The sequence below is a fragment of the Acromyrmex echinatior genome, chromosome 5, assembly GCF_024713525.1.
Source record: "Acromyrmex echinatior isolate Ae372 chromosome 5, ASM2471352v2, whole genome shotgun sequence".
NCBI classification, from domain to species: Eukaryota; Metazoa; Arthropoda; class Insecta; order Hymenoptera; family Formicidae; genus Acromyrmex; species Acromyrmex echinatior.
This window is the reverse complement of record NC_141856.1, coordinates 4,053,073-4,080,760: the sequence shown is the minus strand read 5'-3', so window position 1 is coordinate 4,080,760 and position 27,688 is coordinate 4,053,073. Positions and strand designations below refer to the sequence as shown.

Here is a 27,688-nt window from a genome sequence, read left to right as displayed (position 1 = left end):
TTCCAACATGAAAATTATCATGACAACATTTTAGCATAAAAATTATCATAAAAATATTTTCCTTCCTCCATAATTGTTATTTTCTTAATAATAGTGATTGAACATTAATAAGTATATACATTTTACTAAATATTATGTACTTTTAAAATATTTATTTTATTATTTTTATATATTATATTGATATATTCGATTTTCTTTCAAAGAGCTACTGACCACACTTATGTGTCACAAAGTAATATCTTTTAATATAGAATACTGACAATATCAATTTAAGACTAATAAGAGTCGATATAGAACGAGATGCGTAATTTTAAACTGGAATGACTCAACTTCAATAACTCCGTGATGTCTTCTTTATTCAACATGTGAATAAAGAAGGCATATTGAATAAGGAAGACATCACAGAAGGCTAAGGAAAGTAAAAGATTAATAATTTGCTATAAGGTACGGAACATATTTCTTAGTGCAACGCTCCTGAGGTACACATCTGCGCGCGATCCGATGCAGCTCAGCCGTCGAGCATTGAACGGCGGCGGCGGGGGGAAAGAAGGCGATGCTTCAAAAGTCGATCCAAAATTTAACATGTATTCCAATAACTATAGGAAGAATACCGAATCACTTTAATAGATAAATAAAAAATTATTTGTATATTGCATATAAAGGCACATATAAAGGCTTTTTGATTTGTTAATTATAAAATTATATTGACATCATCCTTATAATTATATTAATTGCATTTTTGTAATTTGATTGATTATCAGAATTTTCATTCGGGTGATAATTATAAAAAAAACATTTCACAGAAAGTACTGATTGACGTAACATTATTACAGAAACATGATTTTTTTTTTGATTTTTTCTGAAGGTAAATTAAAACTTTTAGAAATACACATATAATTTCAATAATTAAATAAAAATATGTTTAGCCTGTAATATATGTTTGTTAATAATGTCACTTATTTAAAAATAAAAAAATTATGAAAAAAAAAGAGGAATTGATCATGGGATCTCTAACATTCAGATCTCGCATCATACGCGTGAGACCACGCCGAGGTCATGCAAATCACTTCTATGAACGTTGTATATAACGCTCGTGGAAAATCATGGAAATATCAATATCTCGTAAATTATCGTGTTTTGAAATTATTTTTGCTATTATACATAAATTGGAGGGATATAGAATTAGCATAATTTATTAAAACTTATATGTTATCTATAATGTTCCTTCTCCTCTTAATTATACATGTTGAACGGCCGAAATTTTCTAGAAAGAATTTTCGGTCGCTAGAAATAAGCGACCGTAGAGAGACAAGAGGGAGAGGAGAGGAGAGGAGAGAGAGAGGGGGAAGAGAGAGAGAGAGAGAGAGAGAGAGACTCTGAAGGATAGACTCGCTGTTTCGTTCGACGAGCCCGGCGTGCGGAATCTTACCAATTACAATCGGAGTTTCTATCCTTTTTTGTTTTTTCTCTGTCTCACTCTGTCGTACTCTGTCGTCTTCTGTTTCAATAATTCGTTCTGCAATTCAAGAATGTGATTTCTATCGATTCTGGTATCATCGTCGATGCAGCAAGGACGCACGATTCCTTCTCTAAACAACGATCCTGATATATATTTCTATATATACAAAAATATATTATTATGGCGTTTCCGGCTGATAATATATTGCTGGTTTATTTACAATGGTTCAATCCATTTCTGTAGTTGAATAGCTACTTTGCGCGCGAACAATACTATGCTTGCAGAAACGAGTTACGAGCTTTAGTATAACAGCAAAGAGTATTCGAAAATTTCATTTATATGCTACGTCTGCTACGATTACCGCTTGTCGTTTCGACATTCGAGTCAAAAATGTGCTGTATACAATAATTTTAGACCTTGCTGGCGATTTACAGAAAACTTTAAAGAACAATATTATGAGTGCAGAAATGAGTTTTATTAGATACAAATAAGTTTTAAAGCGTTTTTAATGAAATTTATTTATTTAGAAACGAAAACACACTTAATTATCAAAATAATCTCCATCATTATCTATGACCTTTAGCCATCTTTCGGCCAGCTTGCGAATACTAGAAGCGAAGAAAGTTTCGTCTTTCGATGCGATAAAATTATCCATCTATTTTCGCACTTCTTCAAATGCTCGAAAGTGTACACCGGACAAGGCATTTTGCATTGACCGGAATAAATGATAATCAGAAGGGGCTATGTCTGGGCTATACGCCGGGTGCGGCAGAACTTCCCAACCAAGAGCTAGCAACATTTCCTTTACAAGTTTACCAACATGAGTCTAGCGTTATCATGAAGCAATTTCACAGGACGTTTTCCTTTGTCAGTAAATGGACGATTTCGTTCGATTTTTTGATTTAAACGGATCAATTGTTGACTGTAGCGATCACTGTTAACCGTTTCATTCGGATGGAGCAGTTCGTAATATAGCACACCCTTCATGTCCCACCAGATGCATAGCATAACTTTATTGCTGTGGATGTTGCGTTTTGGCGTTGATGTAGTAGGTTGTCCTGGATCCACATAATGTTTTCTCTTTTTAGGATTATCGTAAAAAATCTACTTTTCATCACCAGTCACGATTTTCCACAAGAAAGATTTTCTATGCTGTTTATTATACAGATTCAAACACTTCTCAAGACGATCATTTTTGTTTTTTTCACTTAATGCATGCGGCACCCACTTTCCTTCCTTTCAATAATGAAATAAAAATATGTTTAGCCTGTAATATATGTTTGTTAATAATGTCACTTATTTAAAAATAAAGAAATTATGAAAAAAAAGGAATTGATCATGAGATCTCTAACATTCATATCTCGCATCTTACGCGTGAGATCACGCTGAGATCTTGCAAATCATTTCTATGAACGTGGAAATATATAATGCTCATGGAAAATCATAGAAATATCAATATCTCATAAATTATCGTGTTTTGAAATTATTTTTGCTATTATACATAAATTGGAGGGATATATAGGATTAGCATAATTTATTAAAACTTATATGTTATCTATAACGTTCCTTCTCCTCTTGATTATATACATTGAGCGATCGAAATTTTCCAGAAAGCATTTTCGGTCGCTAGAAACAAGCGACCGTAGAGAGACAGGAGGGAGAGGAGAGGAGAGGAGAGAGAGAGGGGGAAGAGAGAGAGAGAGAGAGAGAGAGAGAGAGAGAGAGAGAGAGAGAGACTCTGAAGGATAGACTCGCTGTTTCGTTCGACAAGTCCAGTTCGGCGTGCGGAGTCTCACCGATTACAATCGAAGTTTCTATCCTTTTTTGTTTTTGTCTCACTCTTCTGTTTCAATAATTCGTTCTGCAATTCAAAAATATGATTTCTATCCATTCTGGCATCATCGCTGATGCAGCAAGGACGCATGATTCCTTTTCTAAACAACGATCCTGATATATATTTCTATATATATAAAAATATATTATTATTATAGCGTTTCCAACTGATAATATATTGCTGGTTTATACAATGATTCAATCCATTTCTGTAATTAAATAGCGATACTTCGCTTGTGCGCGATAAGAGGAATGGCGCTTCTTACTAAGTCGACATTTCGACATCCGAGTCGAATAAAAAATGTGCTATATACAATAATTTCAGACCTTGCACGTTTAAAATAAGTAGCTGGCGATTTACAGAAAACCTCAGAGAATAATACTATGTCTGCAGAAACGAATTTTAATATAAAAGCAATGAGTATTCGAAAATTCCATTTGTATGCTACGTCTGCTACGAGATTGCCGCTTGTCGTTTCGATATCCGAGCAGAAAAGAAGCTCAACCGAAACAAACATCGCGTTCCGAACCTTGATATATGCATGTGTAAATAATTCAGTAAATAAAAGTTAAAAATTCACGTGGTTATCAATTTAAAAAACAAGATACAAAAAGAGCATAAAGAACCACACCACAGGTTATAATTTGTGATATTTACTTATTATTATATTAATTAAAACATTAAACGTTTCGGCCACAATCTGGCCATCTTCAGTAATACAATAGTCTTCATAAACCGCAAAAATACATTTAGTTGAAATTAAATTCAACAGTCCGTTGTTGTAATAAAAATAACATGTTCTTTTTAGTGTGAAGATGCTTCATACAAAATGTTATAACGCCCATAGTCATATCAAGAAGTGTAGAACAAGAATTTCCAGATTCTGATTAAATTAAAATTATATGTCATTAATTTCTCCTAGTCGAATGTAAAGAAATATAATCATTACCTGTTTTACAGCCAAAAAACTGAGCGAAGAATATCAAATGACACTTTCACACAATAAGACTTTCTTCGTGACATTATGTGTTGTTGTTTGTTATATCGCGTATACCACTATTTATATGCCTGAGTCAAACAAATTAGAAATTTCTAGAGTTATTATTGAAAAGAAAAAGAAATCTTACTTAAGAAAAGGAAAATAAATATCTGGCAGACTTTCCGTGTCACTTTGTTTATTGATACCTCTTATTTGTCTTTTTATGTGTATCATTTCGGAAATTCTTCTTTTTATTAAAGATTGTTCCTTGTCTAAAACTTTTATGTTTTCCCAATCTAACTCATGCATCTCGTTCAAACGGTGACGTGAAACTTCGGAAGGTGATTTTTTTAAATCCGCTTTATGTTCTTTTATCCGAGTCTTTAATTTTCTTTTTGTTTGGCCTACATACGACGATTCACAATTTAAACAATCGATTTTGTAGACAACTCCACATTGGTCATCCCTGGACAAAGAATCTTTCCCCGTCTTAATAAATGCATTCATTTTATTCATGGGTTTATACGCTATGTTAAAATCATGAACATATGAGAGTTTTTTGAACTTTTCCGACACTTTGCTCAAATACGGCACCACAAGAAATTTCTTTGAATTAACATTAGAATCAATTTCTTTATTACATTTTTTACTTCTATTTTGTAATGTCTTAATTCTATTTTTTATTGTTGCAAATATAAACTTTAAAGGATAACCGTTACTTAAAAGAATGCGAATTAGTTCCGTGATGTTTTTTTCCTGAAATTTAGGATGGGACAAAAATAGAATTCTGTCCAATTGCCCAATAATAACTCCCCTTTTGTGTGTTAACGGATGATTGGAATAATAATTTAAATACCTCCCAGAATTGGTAGGTTTTTTGTACATATCAAAGATGATGTTTCCTTCTTGTTCAATTAATTTAACATCTAGGAAATTTATGCCATTTTTATCGCCACGGTCAACGGTGAATTTAAGCCTTTCGTGATATGAATTAAATAATTCTAAAACTTCCTCAACCTTTTCCTCATGTACCGCTAATACAATGTCATCCACGTAACGAAAATAAAACGATGCCTTAATGTTATTCTTGGTAATAATTTCGTGTTCTAAATCTTGTAAAACAATATTTGCCAGTATCGGAGACAAAGGAGAACCCATGGTAATTTATTTAAAAATTTTTTTGTCAAAGATGAAAAATGTAGAATCAATAATGATTGTGATTGCCCTGATGAACTCTTGCAGAGGAATCGAAGTCTTGCATCCAATAAGTTCCCATCTACGCTCAATACTTTTTACAACTAATTCAGTCGAAATGTTCGTACATAGAGACTACATCAAAGGATACAATATTGAAATCATCATCGATTACCTTGCCGTTAAGTTTATGTACCAAATCTAGACTATTTTTTACGTGAAATTTACTGAAATTTGTTATGTTATTCTTGTCAATAATGTCTTTTAGGAAGGTCGCCAGTGGATAAAAAGCGCTGTTAATGCAACTAACGATTAATCTTAGAGGTGACCTTCTTTATGGATCTTTGGCAGTCTCGGGAGTTCACCGTCCGAAACATGCAATTTTTTGTATAAACTTGAATCGATATAACCTTTATTCTTCCAAAACTTCAGTAAATTCACAATCCCCGCAGTTATTTTATTTGTAGGATCATTTTTCATTAATTCGTACGTAGTGCGATCGTTGAGATTCTCAAACATTTTTTCTTTGTAACTATTCCGACACATAATTACAGTGGTATTTCCTTTGTCCGCTCCAGTAATCAATAATTCCGGATTTTCTGAGATGAATCGTTTGACCTCCCTTACACCCTCTTGCAAAACAATGTTCTCAAAAGATTTAATATCACATTTCTTAATTGATTTCATGATACGGATGGATTCATTTCTGACATAATTTCGCGTTTCGTCGTCGGCTTTAAAAAGACTGTATTCTACGTGCTTTATAAATTCTTGTGTAATGTTGTTCTTGTTAACCATATTGTTTGATAAATTGAAATGTTGGCCTAGTTGTAATACAATTTTTGCTTTTTCCGATATCATAATGTTACTAAGATTTTACAGCCATTTTTCATTAGTGTTACATATATTAAATATTTCATTAAAACCGTCCGGAGCAATATTAATGTTGTGTGTTGAATGAATTTTTTCCGAATTCGTAACTTTCGTTAAAACATTCTCAATTTTTAAAGGTGCAAACGAAGTACCCCCATCCATCTCAGGCAACACAATTTGTTTAATATTATAATTGATACTATTGATTTCCTGGCGGATATGCTTGGCCCGCAAATAAAAAATTTTTTTGCTAATTCTATCTATTTCTTTGTTCCACATAATGTCATAATTTATTGACTTAATTTTTTGACTCAGGCGTATAAATAGTGGTATAATACGCGATATAACAAACAACAACACATAATGTCATGAAGAAAGTCTTATTGTGTGAAAGTGTCATTTGATATTCTTCGCTTTTTGGCTGTAAAACAGGTAACGATTATATTTCTTTACATTCGACTAGGAGAAATTAATGACATATAATTTTAATTTAATCAGAATCTGGAAATTCTTGTTCTACACTTCTTGATATGACTATGGGCGTTATAACATTTTGTATGAAGCATCTTCACACTAAAAAGAACATGTTATTTTTATTACAACAACGGACTGTTGAATTTAATTTCAACTAAATGTATTTTTGCGGTTTATGAAGACTATTGTATTACTGAAGATGGCCAGATTGTGGCCGAAACGTTTAATGTTTTAATTAATATAATAATAAGTAAATATCACAAATTATAACCTGTGGTGTGGTTCTTTATGCTCTTTTTGTATCTTGTTCAGTAAATAAAGTTTAGACATGTGTTGTACATACACACACACACACACACACACACACATCGTACACACATATATATATATATATTATATGTTATTTTATATATATGCATCAATAATTTACTAAATAAAATGTATGTAAAAGACAGAACAGTGTAATTAAAATAATTATTTTCATTTGTATTCATATGTAAATAATATGTTTCTTGTTTAGGAAGAAATTATTTCAACAAAATTGAAATAATTAATATCATATTTATTTTATTATTTTTTCTCTCAAAAGAAAAAACTTTGACCAGGGCACGTTTATTGATATGCCTGAGTAGGTCGATAATTCAGATCATTTCTATGGTTCAGTGACGCACTTTTCATGACAGCGCCGCTGTCGGAATATCGCGGAACTAAAATACTGCTTAGTTTCATGGCTTCACGTCAATTTCACTCGTAATATACAAACGAAATTTTTGTATACGTCTTTCTCTTATACTAAAACTCTTACCGCGTTTCTAAAAGCATAGGATTGTTCGTTTAGGTTTTCCGCAATTCGCCAGCTACTTTTTATGAACGTACAAGATCTGAAACTCTTATATGCAACACATATTGTGATGTGTTGACAGAAGCCGACAAAACTGTAAGTCTTTAATTTTCTTTCGTTTTTCGTATTCAAATGTAGCTGGCGATTTGCGTTGTTGTCGATACTTTAATTGTGGAGAAGGATTTTTCAATCCATAAACACAGTTACGAGAAAGGCATTTTTAAAATTTAATGATAAAACAGATCACTCCAGCATCCCCTTAATGCAATGCACTAAATCCCGCAATGTACTTAATCCCGCTTCACAATAGACTTTCAAGTAACTATAAACATTCAATATGTATTAATTTGGTTAGAACCTAGGAATTTAAAGAAAATTTATTAATATGTTTTCAAAATATTACGATTACGAAATCTATTATAAACCATGCTTTATTTTTTATTTTTAAAAAATCCGTTACCAATTGAATTGAAGAATGAAGCTGAAAGTTGAAAAATCATCCTGAATATTTAACTGGTCTAATGTTATTTAAAATAAGAGAGATAATTGAATTTTATCCGAAGATTATGTTCACTGCATCAATTATAAAAGATATGCCAGCTCATAAGTGGTGGAGAATTTTGAATATAAAATTTAAAGCAGATACTCAACTCCCAACACAAAAAATGTGTATTTTTCTTTCAAAATTACATAGTTGTCCAGCAAGTTCTGCAATATATCGAAAAAATGTTTCCATCATTTGGCTTAAGATCATTTGGAATAAGTTGCAACATTTAGCTTAAGATCATGTGAAATAAGCTGAGAAATAGACTGGGAGCAAAAAGTTGAAGAACTTATTAAAATATATCGATATTGGCAAATCAAAACTAAAATCAAAGATTTAGATTTTTCATCAAATATTTTTAGTTTTCACGAGTTTTATTTATTTGATTAGATATTTAAACAGATGTTTTTATTTTTCTCACGCACGCACGTATGCACGCACGCACGCATCTAAAAAAAACCTAACCACTAAATTTTACAAATGTCTATGGCGTGAAGTAAAGATCACTCAAAAATGCGATTTACAGCAATCGAAAGTGTAAATCTTTACCTTCAGTTTATTTTTTTATACCTTTTTTTATAAACATCTGTACAATTTTTTTTCGCCAACTTATTGAACAACGGTCATTTTTGCTTCAACGTTGAATGACTCCATAAAAAAAAATTGTACAAAGGTCTATAAAAAAGCAATTAAAGGTAAAGATTCACTCTTTCGAAAGCTGTTAACCCCACTTGTGCGAAATTTTTAATTAGAGTCGTGGAACTTCGTAAATTTTATAAAAAATTTTGAGAATTTATGCATCTTTATTTATATTTGTGTAACTTCACATAATATCAGTACGACTTTTTTAAAAATCCGATCTGGAAAGTAGAGATTTCAAGCTTTAAAAGGCTTTTTTAAACATCTCGCTACGATGATTTTTTAACGAATTATTGCTATTTGAATATATTAAAAATTTGTGAAAAAACTTAGTGGCCAGGTTTTTTTTGCATGTGAGTGAAAACGTTGACATTTTCATGGCAGTGACTATTTTACGATGATAGAAACAACTATAATATAATTTTTTTGAATGCAGTTGTTGTCTTAGAGCTGAACGAATATCATATATTTGTACACAGGTCGAAATGATACTGAATCATTTAAAGATAGTAAGTAAGATGTTAATATTCACACGAGATAACAACACATTCGATCTTTACATACATGAAATATACATTTCCATATTTTGCGCCATGTAAAATCTATTGTTTTCTATTTCGTATTCTATTACAACTATTTATAACTTTTAAACAAGGCTCGGTTTTATTTCAAATATATTATATTACCTTTTATCAGGTGTACAAGTATGAAATGCGGATTTTTTTTCAAAAAAACACGTTAAATTCGGAGAATGATAAAAAGTAATTTATTCAAAGTATTTTAACGTGTTTTTTTTTGAAAAAAAAATCCGCATTTCATACTTGTACACCTGATATGTTAATTAACTCTATTAATATATTATTTGTATAAATAATTATTTGTAAAAATTTTTTAATAACAGACAAGACGATATACAATAGCAGAAAAAATGTTTTGCATTGCAATTTATCGCAGATCTCGATATGCATATAACTTTCTATCATGTCCTTCTGCTACTACTTTAGATACTCAACTTAGATGTATTCCTTTAACTTCCGGTTGTAATTCTATTATTATTAAATATCTCCAATTAGGTACAAAAAAAGTCAAAAACATAGAATTCTACTGTGTGTTGATTTGGGATAAAGTAACTATACAACCTGCTATGAATTACGATGCCAAAACAGATAAGATTATCGGATTTGAAGATTGAGGCAAGAAACGCACAAGGAAAATTGCAGATCATGCAATAATGTTTGCTATGCGATATTTTGCTTCGGGTAATCACATGTATTGGATATGGATTTTGTTGAAAACACAACAAATACAGCACAGTTTGTAAGATGCATTAAAAATTGGTTGATGATTCTTATAAAATGTGGATTCAAATCAGTGGCCACCGTGTGTGATCAAGGAGCCACAAATGTAGCTATTAATTCATTGATCCAAAAAGCTAATTGTTTACGATATGAAAAACATATGAATCTTAGTCAGTAGATGTTATATATATGTATATATAAATGTATATGTATATATTAGGTGTACAAAAAAGTTCTGAGTTTTTTTTTGTAAAATTTTGTAAAATATCGTACGGAAATGGCTTGCTGCGTAACGCCAAGCTGTTCTGCAAGCTCTTTTTCAGTTTGCGCAGAGTTTATATCCAGCAGTGCTTGCAATTCGTCCGTTTCAATCTTTTCAGGGCGTCCAGCACGCGATTCATCTTTAAGACTGAAATCTCCTTGGCGAAACTTTTGATACCGTCTTTTACATGTAGCATGACTTACAGCGTTCTCTCCATATGCAGCACAAATCATTGCAGTGGCTTCAGCAGCATTTTTTTTCAGATGAAACGCGAAGTGGATGGAAAATCGAATATGCTCTTTTATTGCCATCGTGAACACTACTGATTTTTGAGGTTATGTGCATCAAACGCCAAACCGTATGGCATTTTAGAAGGCCAAATGTTAACGCTTTAAAACCGCAAAAGGGCGGGAAGATTTTAAATTTTATATATCTTCACAATTTATTGTTATTTCGGTTGTATTAAATCTAAAGCTCAGAACTTTTTTGTACACCTAATACATATACTAGATGGGGTGAAAAGTAACCTCCTTGACCGCCAGAATGCGCCACTACTGCAAAAAAGTTTATGGTGCCTTGTAGTCCGTTCATATTTAGGCAGACATGCCAAGTGGCAGTGCGATACTGCCCTTAGTTTTGTTTTGAGAGCTGATTGTTGTTGACGTGTTTGCGAAAACGATTTTCGTTCTCTCATAAAACATTATTTTTTGAGAGGCAAAACGGCGAAGGAAACAAAAGAAAAGTTGGATAAATATTATGTGGCTAATACTCCGTCAGATTACACCGTCAAATATTGGTTTCGAGAGTTTCGTGGTGGCCGCAACTCCACTACCGATGAAGTCCGCAGCGGCAGGCCCTCCGATGCGGTTACCGAGGAAAATGTCAAAAAAATACATGAAATGGTGTTGGCTGACCGGAAAGTGAAGGTGCGCGAGCTAGCAGATGCTACAAAGATTAGTACTGAGCGAACACGCCATATTTTGGGCGAGATTCTGCATAAGAAAAAAATTTTTTTCATTCCCAAGGAGGTTACTTTTCACCCCACATACATACGTATATAATCTTATTAATTATAGATTGTTATTATAATAATTTGCCTTTCGTTATAAACAAAATTTAATGTAAGTTTTCTTTTTTTTTTGTAGAAAATACATTCTTTGTAGAAAATACATTCCTTGTAGAGAATCAAGAAATTATTCCATTTTATGACTACGTGCACCTGCAAAAAGCTACGTGTACGTAATAATCTATTAACCAAGGATTTACTTGTCAATAAAAATGCAAAAAAGAATAGTGAACAATTTATATCATGGGATGATATCATTACTGTATACGAAATGGACAAATATTCATTTTTGTGACAGCGGCAGATGCCTAAACATATTTATCCAAATATGATATCTAAAATGAAGATCAAATATGTTACCCAAGTGAGTCACATGATAGCAAATTTTATAGATGTTGGCTTTAAACCAAGGTAAAATATATTATTATAAATAAATAAATAAATAAATATAAATAATAAATAAGCAAATAATAAATAAATTAATAAAAAATAAATAAATAAATAAATACATGTTACTTAAATAATAAAAATATAATAATTTATATATTGTAAAATATTTTTATACATTTTATATTTGTACTATTAGAATATAAATTTTATTGCAGATGTTATGAATAAAAAAGGCATGATGCACTTACAAAATGCTAGCATAGCATCCAATACAATACTTTTCTTTGATAAGCTTTTTGTCTTTTTCAATAGAAATAAAGGATAAGGTAAAATATATTATTTATTTTATTACTATACTTATATTACTTATATTATTATTATTTTATTATTATACTAATATTTACTTTATACTTTATTATGTACTTATTTATAAATAAGGAAAAGAAATTATATATTAATAAATATTGTTAGGACTTACTAGTATTATTACTGCTATAATACAAGTGACCACACACACTTTTGGACAGACGCATGTAATAAACTCTGTCAGATGAAATTTGTTGAGAAGAACAAAACATCAAGCTATCCGAAGAAATTCACCAAAATGCTTAGTAAATTGGATCTGGACTATTCAAAGCGCAAAATATTTATGGTATGTGCTGCAAAAGTCTAGATTTTCCTCATTTAACTTAAAACATATTAATCAAGATATGGTAGAAAATTCCTTCAGCAAAATCAGAGATAACGGGCTTAGGAATAATAATCCGACCCCTATCCAATTCTCTGCGGCATTTAAAACACTTGTAACCATAAATTTAATATCAAATCATTGTACATCATCACAAACTATGAGGAAAGCAAAGAAGGCACATCACTATCATTGTTAAGAATATGTCATGCTAGTAACATTGTAATGGAATCAGAAACAAATCAAAAGGATACCGAATAAACTGATGCAGCTATACCGGATGCAATCACTAACAATATGTAGATGCACAAAAGATAATAGCAATGATTGAAAAAGAAAAATGTATTATGGAATGTGAAGAATGTTTCCAAATTATAAAACATAATTGTATTTTGGAATGTGTTCAACATGCATTAGACGTGGCAGAATTACATTTTCCTCAGTTTTGTTATGAGATACAAGTGGAAAAATTAAAAAATATTCTAAACAATGAAACATTTTCGCTATCCATAATACATTGTCCTATTGTATGCAATATTATTATAGATATAACTGCAAAACAATTTATTTTACAATGGTGTACATTTATCAACAAAATATTAACTAGAAAAACAGAAATAGAACATGATGTCAATTTTATGTATGACGCGGCTAAAAGAATGTATTCGAAGAAAAAAAATAGATTTCCTTATTCTTTTGAATAGAAATTAGCATCTTTTTAAATTCCTTTAAACCCAGCATACATTGTAATGTATATGAAATTTGAGAACATTATTCATTGAAATTATTTCGATATCGATAATTCGATATCTAATAATCGAACAAAAAAAAAAAATATTAGGTGTTGGAATTAATTCGTAGCGTTTTACAAGTGATGGGAAGTACTTTCATTAATATATTTTTTAATGCTCATGTGAAATAAATAACATTCTTTCATTAAAAAACGCTACGAATTAATTCCAACACCTAATATATATATATATATGTATATATGTTGAAAAAAAATACATATATACTATTTTAATAAAATGATATATATATTTTTTAATAAAGTATTGTAATGAAAAATAATTATTTTGCTTTAATTTTATTTACATATGTGTGTGCGTACGTGCGCGCGCGTGTGTGTGTGTATAAAACGATGAACGCCATATTCAGCCATATTTAGCCATTTAGTTCCAGTTTACCGGGGAATATATCTCAGGAGGCGTCACAAATACTGATGAAGCAAAACTATGGAACAGTTTGGAGGCCCTGGTCTAAGGTACTGTTTCTTAGAGACAAGAACATCTAGGAAGGAGAGTTTTCCGTTTTCCTTTATGTCTATAGTGAAGTGGATATTTGGATGTTGATTGTTGAGGAAAATAAAGAATTTACGGAGTTCGACTCTGCCGTGTCTCCATATCACGAATGTGTCGTCCACATAACGGAATTAAATTTTTGGTTTTTTTTAGTGTTTTCCTGAGAGTCTCTTTCTCAAAATGCTCCATGAAGATGTTGGCGATTACAAGAGAAATAAGAGAGCCCATTGCCATTCCTGAAGTTTGTTCATAAAATTGGTTGTTACAGGAGAAGTAAGTGGTTATTAAGCAGTGTTCTATTAGCGAGATGAGGTCGGAGGGAACTTTATGTGAGGCCTTTATTATATTTAGTGTGTCTTTTATTGGGATTTGTATAAAAAGGGATTCTACGTCGAAACTTACAAGCAGATCTGTGGAATGTAGTCGGATTTTTTAGATCTTTTGTATGAAGCCGTTGAGTTAGGTATGTGTGATTCGGATTTTCCAGTGAGGTTGTAGTGTTTGTGATAGGAAGCGGGATAAGTTGTACGTCGGGGAGTATATAGCATTGACAATCGGTTTGAGGGGGATGTTTGGTTTGTATACTTTTGGTAGTCCGTATAGTCTTGGTGGGAGAGGATTCGTAGGTCTTAATATTGATTTGATTTTACTAGGAATGTTGCTTTTTTCCACCAGGATCTTGGTGTTCTGCGCGATTGTATTAGTTGGATCTTTGTCAAGCTTTTTGTATGCTTTGTCCTCACTGGAAAATCCGAATACGCGTTGCATATAATGCAAAATTGTCATAACTTAGTGCATGTCTGTATGTATATGAAGCCGTTAACTGTGTTTTTCATGTTTGAACTGAAAAATTGCGTGGAGCACGTATACTTTGAACTGTGTCAATATGTAAATGTATGAGTGAAGAAATTAAATAATTTTTTATGCCAAAAGTTGTATTATCAGTAAATTCAGTATTGTAAGTACTTTTCACAAAATTTATGATAAAGCTTCTATTATAGAATGTGAATAATTTACTTTAAATAATATTAAAAGTTAACAACTGGTGAGTAAACATTGTTTTTTAAGAGGACATGTATGAACACACAATTATAATAAACATTTTATAATACTATTAATACTATTATAATTCTAGCCATAGTTACGTTTCAAGATTGGAAAGGACTTTATTGCACGGTTTATAAAGTTGTCTAGTGTACTTGTATAAATTCATATTGAAATATTTAGATAATAAGATCGACTTTGATCGATTATAAGATTTCATTTCCTTAATTAATGGAACTAAAATTTATTTATCTAATTATAGAATTTTTTTTATACGATTTGTAGCATATACAACATATGCATATATTATTTCATACATATATTTCTTAGTAAAGTTTATTTATAAGCATGTCAAATTAATAAGATTTCTTGTGACGATTATGAGATATGTTGGTCAGACAAAAAGAAAATTAAGTACGAGATTACACAAACATATCTCTGATATTAAAAAGAATGCTGATTCTACTGTTATAACTGATCATCGTATCAATTTCGACCACAATTTTAGATGGAACGAAGCGAAAATTTTGGATTGCGAGTCTTCGTTTAATAAGAAAATTTTAGTATCAGAAATGATTCACATTAAAAGACAGAAACAAGGTTTTAATAAAAAGAATGATACTGAATCGTTACCAGAAACTTACTCACAGATTATTAAATCTCTTTCTTCTTCTTAACAGCATTCTTTTTCCTTTTACATCCCCATTTATCTTCCCTACTTTATTTTCTCCCTCTTATATTCCCCTTCCTTTCTAGTTTATCACTTCAACCTTCTTGTCTTAATATGTGGATTTCATATTGTCTCTAAGCATCTTAGAGTAATGACTATTTTTTCAATCTCATCGCATTGCCTAAGAATAGACGACGTTTATATTAATTATATTGACACGCAATAGAAGGTATTTATTCTCATTTGATTTAGCTGTTACTAAATTAAAGATATATAATTTATGACTATTCACACAATTGCAATTCGTTTAAATGACTTTAATGTACACTTCGCATAATATTAGATAACTTTTTTACTTTTTTATTTTTATTTGTATTCCTTGCTTCTTAGCTTGTATTTCTCTTATTAAACTTGATTATTTATTCCGATTACAATTTTATATTATATTTATACTTTTTAACAGAAACAAGTTATATTTCTACGAGGGCAAATCAATAAGTACCCGTGTTAGTAATGAAGACGCAAATTTTTCACAAAAATTTTTTTTATTTTTCAACGTAATCCTCTTTTAGAAGGATACACTTTTCCCAACGCTTCTGCCATTTTTTTAACCCCTCAGAAAAATACGATTTGTCGAACTCTGCAAAATAGGCCTCTGTTTCGGCGATGACCTCATTCGAAGAGGTCACGTGAATTTCTTTCCACCGAGCCATTTTTTCAAGTTTGGAAACAAGAAGTCACAGAGGCCAAATCCGGAGAGTACGATGGATGCGATAGCAATTCGTAGCGCAATTCGACCAATTTAGCTGTGGCGACTGCGGAGGAGTGAGCCGGTGCATTGTGAGCAATCGCGGCACCCATCGGGCCGACAGCTTTTTCATTCCCAAGTTATCCCAAGCAAAATATTGAATGCCGTACGACACGCCTACAGCCTTTGCTACTTCATGCACTTTCAGCGGCGATCAGCGAGAATCATGTCGTGGACTTTTTCAACGATTTCCTCAGTAACCACGTCTGCTGGGCGACCTGGGCGCTCCTCATCAAAAACAAACGAACAACCACGTTTGAATTCGTTGAACCAATATCTGACGGTTGTTATAGATAGTGAAGAGACCATAGACGGCACCCAACTTTGTTTTTATTTCTTTACACGCTTTTCAAAAATAAGAAACGAATCACGGATCGATATTGCTCTTTTTTCATTGTATCGGAAAACATCAAACACTACGAATTGCTGTCAAATCAAGATTATTGCATGAATCACTCTGAAATTTTATATGGTATTGTTTGAAAGATGGTAGTACACGATGCCAACTTGCATCAGCAACGTCGCCTGTCTTGAAACACGAATACTTATTATATGATTTGCCCTCGTACATATCAACACAATGAAGAAGAATACATGTTTTTCGATTACAACATTCCTGCAACATTTATTCTAAATTAAGCGAGTTTAATTATTAATGATGCGATCGAGAGCGAACTTTGATTTTTGTATGGCTAAATATGTAATATTTCTATCGTTTTTGTTTACATTGATAATGATCCAACAGGGATCGAAATGTTTGTTTTGTTTTGTTTGTTACCGGCAAATTAAAGTTTATATTTTAACTATAATAGATGACATGTTTTATTTATTAACGATAACGATTTTAAAAATTTATTAATAATTATAATGATTATTTTAGGCTCGTAACCCTTTGTCTTTCTGTTTTTAAAAAATTTAAATATTTTGTAATACTTTTAGATGAAAATTGTATCATCGATAAATGTGATGCTGTAGATTTTTTGCGCAAAATTTATAATAAAAAATCAAATCTAGAATGTGAGTTAATAGTTTATTTAGATAATATTGTAAACAGTGTGAAAAGTAAATGTACATTTTATTGCTAATCGGAAGCAGGTGCTTAAAATGCGATTTGAAATTAATTAAATTAAATTAAATTAAATTAAGTTCCTGCTTATAAATATTGTAAGAACTATGTAATAAGAATTATATATTGTAAAATTATGTTATATATAAAAGTAAAGGCATATTTAAATTATTTATGTAGGTGTATGATATTATTTATTCCTTTCTTATTATCGTAGCGCTATCATATCACGCGCATCTTCACGCTCAGACAGTTACAACCGTATTAAACGTTCTCTCTGTTTAAATCATTGAATAAAAATATGATAAAATATATTTGCATGCGAAGAACATACAACGGGAGCGACAACACGGCGAGAAAGATAACTAAATATAAGAGGAAGAGAAATGGTAAGTATATGCGGTAAGTGTATGCAAGTCTTTGTTACCGATGCATTTTTGAGGAAGGCGGCGGCAGGGCGGCGAAAAAAATAAGGGACGCATAGCGAAATGTCATGTTTACATAATCATTCGACCGGGATCTTATGTTTACGTAAACATCGATAGCGCCGAGACCTTCCTCCTTTCTCTCCGCGTCTACGAGTACCCTCCGCTCTTACGAGTACCTCTTGCGCCCCGCGCTCCCCTTTAGCTCCATGGGTTAGAACCCGTCTAGTATTACTATTGAAGAAATTGAAATAACTTTTGATGTAAAAATAATAATTTTCAGTGATAACTTGGATATATTGAAGGAAAATGTGAAATGGAGCACTTTAGTGAGACTTATGGAGACATTACTGATTCAGTCAGTTGATTCAATACGCAAATAGGATTCAGAGGAATGTGAAGCTCCTAAAAATTTGTGGTGGTGATCACTATGATCTAAAAAAAGGGACTTATAATACATAAGTCTTATTATATCAGCTCTATGGATCGTTCCTACTACATAGAGCAGATTGCTTCTATTGTATCAAAGTACACTACCCTTGAAAATGAACTATTATGTTCCAATTTAACAGAATGAAGCGTACGAAAGACAATAAGTTTATTCAATATTTATAAATTTTGCTTATATATTTTATACGTTATGTATTTTTCTAAGATCTATTTACATGTTTTCTATTTTCTACAGCACATCTTCTTATACATCTTCGAAACCTCGCTACATGCCTTATATCTTGATAAGGAGATATGCATTGACATTGACAGCGTATAAGTTGGACATCGAGATCGTCGTGAGATCTACGTCTCATGTAGAAATTGCGATCTGCGATAACCGAGGCAACCATATAATCCTGCCTCATGCTACGTGGAAGGCGTCCATCGAGAGACGTTCAAATATTGAGCGATCAATGCAGTCAACTGTCCCATCATCATCATCATCTATTCAAGATCTGAATATAGAACTTGTTAAAGTATGTGATACCAAAAACATAAAATTGTCATTGTATGATACATGCTTGTACATGAAACCAATAACCATACTCTTCTTATTTGAGCTCGAGCAATGTGTCGAGTATGCGTACTATAAACTAAGTCAATGTACGTACGGTGTTAGTGAAAAATTCAAATATTTTGTATCATTTTTAAAACAAAATTATATTACTAATAAACGCGATGCAAACACTTTGCACAAAATTTATGATAAAAATTTTATTATAGAATATGATCTATGATTCAAATTATATTGTACATGCTGCATTAAATATTAGATAAATCTTTCTTCATTTATCTTCATGATATTAAAGTATTTAATAAGAAAGCGCGTTTGGTTGATCAACTTATACCATTAAAATATTGTATTATTAAAATTGTGCTTGTATCATTCTGTTGTAAAATCGCAACATAAAAACCGTAAAATAAATATCATATCTTTTTATTAGGTGTTGGAATTAATTCGTAGCGTTTTTTAAATGAAAGAATGTTATTTATTTCACATGAGCATTAAAAAATACATTAATGAAAGTACTTCCCATCACTTTCTACTACTTTTGACCATCTTTCGGGTAGTGAATGAATACCGCGTCGGAAGAACTGTTCATCTTTAGATGAAATCCAGGAATCGAACCATTTTGTACAATCTTCGTAAGATGTGAACTTCTGCTCGCACAAGCTATGAGCTAATGATCGAAACAAGTGGTAGTCGCTAGGTGCAATATCAGGAGAATACGGCGGGTGCGGTAGCACTTCCCATTTAAGTGTTTCCAGGTATGTTTTTACCGGTTTTGCAACGTGTGGGCGAGCATTGTCGTGCAGCAAGATGACTTTATCGTGTCTTTCGAAGTATTCCGACCGTTTTTGCTTCAATGCACGGCTCAAGCGCATCAGTTGCCGTCGGTAGAGATCTCCAGTAACGGTTTCATGCGGTTTTAGCAGTTCGTAGTATATGACACCCTTCTGATCCCACCAAATACAGAGCAGGAGCTTTGAGCCATGGATATTGGGCTTTGCCACTGATGTTGATGGTTCGCCGGGCTTAACCCATGACTTTCTGCGCTTTGGATTGTCATAATGGATCCACTTTTCGTCACCGGTAACAATCCGATGCAAAAAACCTTTTCTTTTCTGCCGTTGAAGCAGCAGTTCGCACGTGAGAAAACGTCTCTCAATATCCCTTGGTTTCAATTCATATGGGACCCAATGTCCTTCCTTCTGGATCATGCCCAAACTTTTAAGACGTTTTCCTATTGTTGAGAAGTCAACTTCCAATGACGTAGATAATTCTTTAAGTGTTTGACATGAGTTTTCATTGAGCAGTGCCTGCAAATCGTTATCTTCAAATTTTTTCGGCTGACCAGGTCGCTCCTTGTCATCCAAGTCGAAATCACCAGCTTTAAAACGTGCAAACCACTTCCTACACGTTTGCTCAGCCAGAGCATGTTCACTATACACATCCACTAAAATACGATGAGCTTCAGCTGCACTTTTGTTCATATTAAAGTAATGAAGCAAAACTCCCCGCAAAAACACTTTATCTGGCACAAATTTTGACATATTCAATGAATTATACAGTATTGTTATTTATGATTTCAAGAAAGGTTATGTACGGCAAATGACGTCCTATGATAGATGTTTACAATGTATACAGAACTATAGGTAACAACGAAATAGTGTACTGCTTGTGCCATCTCTTGTAAAACGCTACGAATTAATTCCAACACCTAATAATAAAATCGCGTGCGAGAGAATACATTTCAACAATTTGTGACTACTATACGTCAAAATTGTATTAATAATAAACGTATGTGTGCATTAAAAGATTGCGTGAAGTTTATGATGAAACTTCAATCATGTAGTATGAATTAGTAATGTGCGCTTCAGATGAAATTGTACACACTGCGTTACATTTAAAGTAAGAAATAAATTAATATTTTATTAAAAAATATATATAATATGATACTTAAATATTACTAAATTTTTTAATTACTTTCAGTCTTTTTTTCCCTGCCTCTATTCAGCGGTTTAGTATTATATATAGTTATAGATAAGAAGGCGCGCAATTTTTCCTCAAATAAGTTAATCAAATTATTAAAATAAAAATTGAATGATAAAAAATTATAATTCTAATCTCTATTTCTTTCTGGGTTTTCTCTACAATCCTAATATATGTTTTTCGCTTCTATGACATCATCTATTTATCACTCAACTTTGAAACCTGCACATTCCTGTTTCTCTTTACCGCGAGTGCAAAGAATTTTTTTCTCTAAAGTTATTTAGAATTAATTAATAATATGATAGCTATTCAGTAGTACGACGTAATACAATAAGTGTTCGATCGCTACTCTAATAGTTTATAATGGTTTGATAATTAAGAATACTCAGCTATTTGTATTACATTACTATTAAATATTATTATATTAGTTGCTTAATTAAAATTATTGCTAAGTCATATCAAAAAATCGTAAAACAAATATCATATTTATTTAAAAAATTGTGAGCAAAAAGAAAAGAGAACATGAGATAGAATATGACTAGAAGAAGAGAGAACGCGAATAATATGGTAGGTTTGGGACTGCAACGAGAGGAAGCAAGAGAGCATGAGTAAGGTGGTAGGTATAGGATTGCAACGGGAGAAAGAGAACGCACGAATAATGTGGTAAATATGGAATTGCAACAGGAGAAAGAGAGAGAACATGAGTAAGATGCTAAGTATAGAGCCAAAACGAGTTAGAGGAAGAAAATTGCATCTTATAAAGGGTGGAAAAGAGAGAATAACATGGCGGTCATTGCCTCCCTCTACCATAGGCCCTGGTAACGCAATCTCTTCCTGCGGTCCTCTCGCCCAGTAACGTCACACCCCCTCCCTTCGGTTCTCTCGTTCTGTGATATCAGCCCCTCTCCCTCAAACCCCAAGTCTTATAACGAACTTCCCCCTCGCCCCCCATACACCACGCAAGTCTTATAATGAATTTCCCCCTCGCCCCCCATCGCGCGCGCGTACGCACACATATTCATACATACCGCATATACGTATATACACTAACACATAGTGATCTAGAACCGATCTATACCTACTCATGTACATACACACATATAAAAAAATTTTACTTTTCACGTTTTTGCCCTAGGGAAAAAGATACATAGTCGATATCATGTTCACGTTACCTTTTTCGTAGCAACTAATTAAGAAAAGGATTTTAGCGTTCACCGTATTTGGATACACGTTATTGCAAAAACTCTATCTTTGAAGTTCTATTATTAATGCGTCTTTTAAGTACATTTTCCGGGTATATTCCACTAAAAAATAATAGAAAAAATAATAGATGTATGACGCGGTAAATTATTATATATTCTTGACACAAAGCGTAGTCAATGGTTCTTTGAATGAAACGGAACGTATCATAAAAATAATAAAGTAATATTTTATTATAAATTACATTACATTCAGTAAAATTTATTTATTAATGATGTTCAATCACCATTATTAAGGAAATAACAATTATATAGGAAAGAAAATATTTTAATGATAATTTGCTGGATGTGGTCATAGCATATTTCTTATATTGCGACACTTCTGAGATGCATGTCCACGCGCGATCAAACGGTCGTCAAACGTCGTTTTACTGAATGTAATGTATTTTTACAATATACTATTACTTTATTATTTTTATGATACATTCGATTTCTTTCAAAAAGCTACTGATCAGCAAATTTTACTTTACTGCGTCATACATCTGATCATCTGTTTGTATTATTTTTTAGCGGAATAAACCTGGAGAATGCACTTAAAAGATGCATTAATAATAGAACGAAAAAAATAATAGAGATTTTGTGCAATAACGTGCAGATACGATGAACGCTAAAATCCTTTTTTTAATTAGTCGCTAAGAAGAAGATAACGTGAACAATCGTTCATGAGATCGCTTGGCGGATGCGTGTTTGTCTCCGAAATTGGCTGGAACCAGGAGCCATATTGGATTAAGAACAAGAAAAAGACTTTCGTGCTTAAAAATTCTTTGTATCGTAATTGTTCTAGTGTAGTCTATCATAAAACGCAAGGTTTATTGCATAATTGGTGAACGATACAAGTGTGTGAAATTTCTAAACCATTTATGATGCAGAATGCTTACGCCAAGCTTTGGCCAAAGCCTGTGCCTCGGACAATATTCTCGATAATATGATGAAGAGAAAAGGAATTGTACTGCAAAAAGCTATTCCAGGGAAAAGTAGGCTTTGCAACATTGAAGAAGAAGATGAAATTTCTACTGTAAGTGATGTTACAGTGTTATTGATAGATCTTAACCCTGCTTTTTCAACATCTCTTCCTGTTGTTATTACAAGCAGTACAATGAATTGTACACAGAATTTAGAATCTGAATATATTATGGAGAAGAATATCAACGACATTCCTTTTATTATTCAGGAACAGGCAGATACAACAAACAATTTAGCATTAGATAAATCTGATGTACAAGTAAGATATTATTTTATGGTAATCTGTAATCTGCATTAGAGATGCACCGAATATTCGACATTATTTGGAATTGGCGGTTTTTGCTGAATATTCAGATTGATTAAATATCAGCAACTATTAGTGAAATAGTGATTTTTAAATGAATTGTTCAAATTGTTAAAGAATAGGACATGAAATAAAAATAGTACATAAATATAAATGATTTCAACAGCAAATACAAACTAACATAAAGAATGTTTTAAAGGAGTTAAAAAAGGATCAAAGGTGACACTCCTCATGTGCGACGGTTATTTAAAGATACCTTTCATGAACGGAAAAAATGCATTCAGAATGATGCGAAGAGGATTTCTGAAATGGTTTCTTGAAAAGTACCCACATCTCAAATTCGATACTTTGGTAAGATTTAAATGTGTTTCTTATACTTACTGATAACATAACAATTAATTGTAAGTAAATAGAAAAATATAAAATAATCCTTTTTTTCTATATAGATTCTGTTTGAATTCTGCATTAATATAAAAAAATGGAAGGAGGAAGGAGCTACAGAAGCCTTCATCAAAAAAGTAAATATTATGATTGAAATCCTAAGACATTGAGCATTTTGACATTGAGCAGAATGAATTAGGTAAAGCCCAGGCCGTACTTAGACTCTACGAATCTGTGACAAACAAGAAATTTAAAAAAAATACCCCTTTGTTTCTTGTGAAAGAGGTATGTATTTTCATATCTATTAATTAATATAGAAATTCCATTCTTCAGAAAATAATAATTTTAATTTCCTTTTTCTATCAGGCTATGTCTTCTACACAAAATTTAATGACTGTGGAAGGCGATTCACCTCGACTAGTTCTGTTCACAATGGAGGGAGGTATTGGTGCAGCCTATATTGTCGCAGATGAGATTAGAATGAAAATTTTTCAGCCATTTGTTTACAAATCAGTAACTTGTTTATTGGCTTCATACTATGTTTGGGATATAAAGTACCCCAATGCATACAAAAACACAATGGAATAAATTGATCATGAAATGATGGGAACAATAATAAAGGAAAGTCCAGCTATAGACAAATTCATCAGCAATCGTACCCGTCCTTAAGCGTACAATGTATCGAATGTATCGTGATCTAAGTAATTGTGAAAATTATTTTGTGAATAAAATTTAATTATCCTTTATTTCGTTTATTAATATTAACTTTCCATCTCTATCTGTGTGCGTGTATGTGCGTATACACACAAGTATACGTACACACAGAAGGACATTATTATTATGTTCCTATTATTATTGATTCTTTGCATATTTATATATACAGAGTGTTTCATTTTAATCGGCGCACTAAAATGTTTAGAATAAGACATGGAAGATTTCAGACAAAAGTATGATCTGTAGGGAGACATCAACTTAATAATAATCAACTTAATATCAACTTTAAAAAAATAATTTTTCAAAAATTAATTTTACTATTACTCGTCCCCCTTATACAGATCATACAACTTTTACCTTTTTCAATCCCATGTTTATTCTAAAGATATTTTAGTGCATCAATTAAAATAAAACACCTTGTATACATGCAAAGAATCAATAATAATATTGTATCTGTATGTAAGTATGCGCGCGCGCGCGCGCGCCCACACACACACACACACACATTTTACAATACAATTGACATTAATACAATAAGTGCAACATAATAATTATAATAAACAATAACATTCCATATTAGGGAGTTTTTGCAATACCATTTATCCAGATACGGTGAACGCTAAAGATATCGATCATGTAACTTTTTCTGTAGAACAAAAACATGACAGTGAAAAATTTTATGTACGTATGCATGTACATATATATATGTTGAGGAGGGATCGCGACGCAGGGAATTCTTGAACTGTTCCTTGATGAATCAAGCACGCGGAAGATGAACGTGCTGTTAGAAGCGCCATCTGTGGTCGGCGATAACGTATCGTTAAAGCGATTTCCTAATAATATATATACACACATGCATACAAAATATTTTTATTTTTTATGTTTTTGTTCTAGGAAAAAAGAATTGTGAACCATGTTCACGTTATCTTGTTCTTAGCGACTAATTAAAAAAAGATTTTAGCGTTCATCTGCACGTTATTGCAAAAAATCTCTATTATCTTTTTCGTTCTATTATTGATGCGTCTTTTAAGTGCATTCTCCAGGTTTATTCCGCTAAAAAATAATACAAACAGATGATCAGATGTATGACGCAGTAAAGTAAAATTTTATATTACATTCTGCATAAAAGCGTGATCAGTAGCTTTTTGAAAGAAATCAAATGTATGTCATAAAAATAATAAAGTAATATTATAATATATTGTAAAAATACATTACATTCAGTAAATTGCATTTACTTATTAATATGATGTTCAATCATTATTATTAAGGAAATAACATAAACAATTATATAAGAAGAAAAATATTTTAATAATAATTTCCTGGAATGTGTGGCCGCAGCATACTTCTTATATTGCGACGTTTCTGAGATGCACGTCCGCGCGCGATCTAATGTCGTTGAGAGTTAAGCGATTGTAAAAGAAAAGTAGACAGCATTTCAGAAATCGGCTCAAAAAGATTCTTTTATTTTCCATCGTCTCAATACAGCGAGACACAGAAAAAACAAAAAAGATAGAAGCTCTGATTGTAATCGGTGAGGATCCGTACGGACACGCCCGGCTGATTCCGTCGAGCGAAACAGCGAATTTATCCTTTAGACTCTGTCCTTGTTTCTATAGTCGTTTGTTTCTAGCGACCAAAAATACTTTCTCAGCGATCTCGGCTACGTGTATCATAAAGAGGAAAGAGACATTCATGATAATACATAAATTTTATTAAATTATATTAATCACATACCTTTCTCATAATAACGTATAATAGCAAAAATAATTTCAAAACGTGAAAGTTGAGATTAGAATGAAAATTTTTCAGCCATCTGTTTGCAAATCAATAGCTTGTTTATTGGCTTCATACTATGTTTGGGATACAAAGTACCCCAATGCAGAAAAAACACAATGGAATACATTGATCATGGAATGATAGGAACAATAATAAAGGAAAATCCAGCTATAGACAAATTCATCAGGGATCGCAATCGTACCCGTCCTTAAGAGTATAATGTATCGATATGTGATCTAGTAAGTATGAAAATTATTTTGTAGATAAAATTTAATTATCCTTTATTTTGTTCATTAATAATATATTACATATAGTATTGAAACATTATCGTTTATCATTAACAATTTATTATTAATAGTATTATATATCACTAAATTTTAGTTTAACGTTTGTGAATTTGTTATATTAATTTATATGAACAACGACATTACCTAAAGAAATTTTATTTGAGTTTTAGAGTACAAAGCTAATTTTTCGGAAAGATACGGACATTATTTTAGCATCAATTTGATTTAGCATTAGCAATCCATATGAATGCAATGAAGTGTTAAAAAATTATTATTTTACGAGGGATATCCAGAAAATAAGTTTCGTTTTTTTTACAAATAAAGTTTTTATTGAAAAAATCTAAAATTTACATGGATAATACTTGACAACTTCTAGTCTTTTTCTACATAATTCCCGTCAATCTCAATACATTTTGTATATCTGGAAACAAGCTTCGAAATCCCTTCTGCATAGAAACTTCCCGCCAGTTCTTTAGTCCAGTTAGTTACAGCTGTCTGAACTTCCTCGTCGCTTTGGAAGCGTTTTCCGGCCAAGGACTCCTTCAGTTTCGTAAAAAGATGGTACGCCGATGGTGCTAGATCCGGGCTATACGGTGGGTGGGTCAAAACATCCCAACTAAACTAATTCAAAAGTGCAGTTGTTGAAGCAGCGACGTGCGGCCGAGCATTGTCGTGAAGAAGGGACACACCAAAGGGATTTAAAATCTTGAGCAAAAAGAAACTGAATGATGCCGCGCAAAACAACTCGAGAAGGAATCGGAATGGAGGTGGCGGGACGCGAAGTGGAGGACTCCATTTTGATAACCTCTCCTGACCGTGTTTCACGAGCTACTGACGCCGAACACCGCTCATTCTATTCGGTAGCTTCCCCTCTTCAATGCTGTGTTGCCAGCTCGCTCATACATCGACCTTACTAAACGTATAATACAAACGGAACTTATTTTCTGGATACCCCTCGTATTATTGAGATAAATACATGAGTTTAAAATACGTATATACATGCATTATTTTAACATGTACAACTTTGATAATTATTAGTATACCTCAAATTTAGTTTTTACATATACTATATTATATATTACTTCCAAGACAACGATATCCTCTGCAAATATGTTCTGTCGCTGTTTAATATAATCTTAACGGTGCGCAAAAAGCATAATTGT

At 32.1% G+C, this 27,688-nt stretch overlaps 1 long non-coding RNA gene and 3 pseudogenes across 1 annotated transcript; 3 read left to right on the top strand and 1 right to left on the bottom strand.

Annotated features, from left to right (window-relative positions):
* Nucleotides 1-1,146: 1,146 nt before the first annotated feature.
* LOC147909723 (uncharacterized) lies at nucleotides 1,147-4,334 on the bottom strand. The gene is made up of 2 exons (XR_015545235.1): nucleotides 4,243-4,334; nucleotides 1,147-4,176 (listed from the first exon to the last, which is right to left on the bottom strand). It is a non-coding gene; the product is annotated as an uncharacterized LOC147909723 (long non-coding RNA).
* Nucleotides 4,335-10,062: 5,728 nt separating this feature from the next.
* On the top strand, nucleotides 10,063-13,245 carry LOC147909722 (uncharacterized; annotated as a pseudogene).
* Nucleotides 13,246-18,400: 5,155 nt separating this feature from the next.
* LOC147909721 (uncharacterized) lies at nucleotides 18,401-19,084 on the top strand (annotated as a pseudogene).
* A 3,875-nt stretch (nucleotides 19,085-22,959) lies between these two features.
* On the top strand, nucleotides 22,960-24,417 carry LOC147909720 (uncharacterized; annotated as a pseudogene).
* Nucleotides 24,418-27,688: the final 3,271 nt, after the last annotated feature.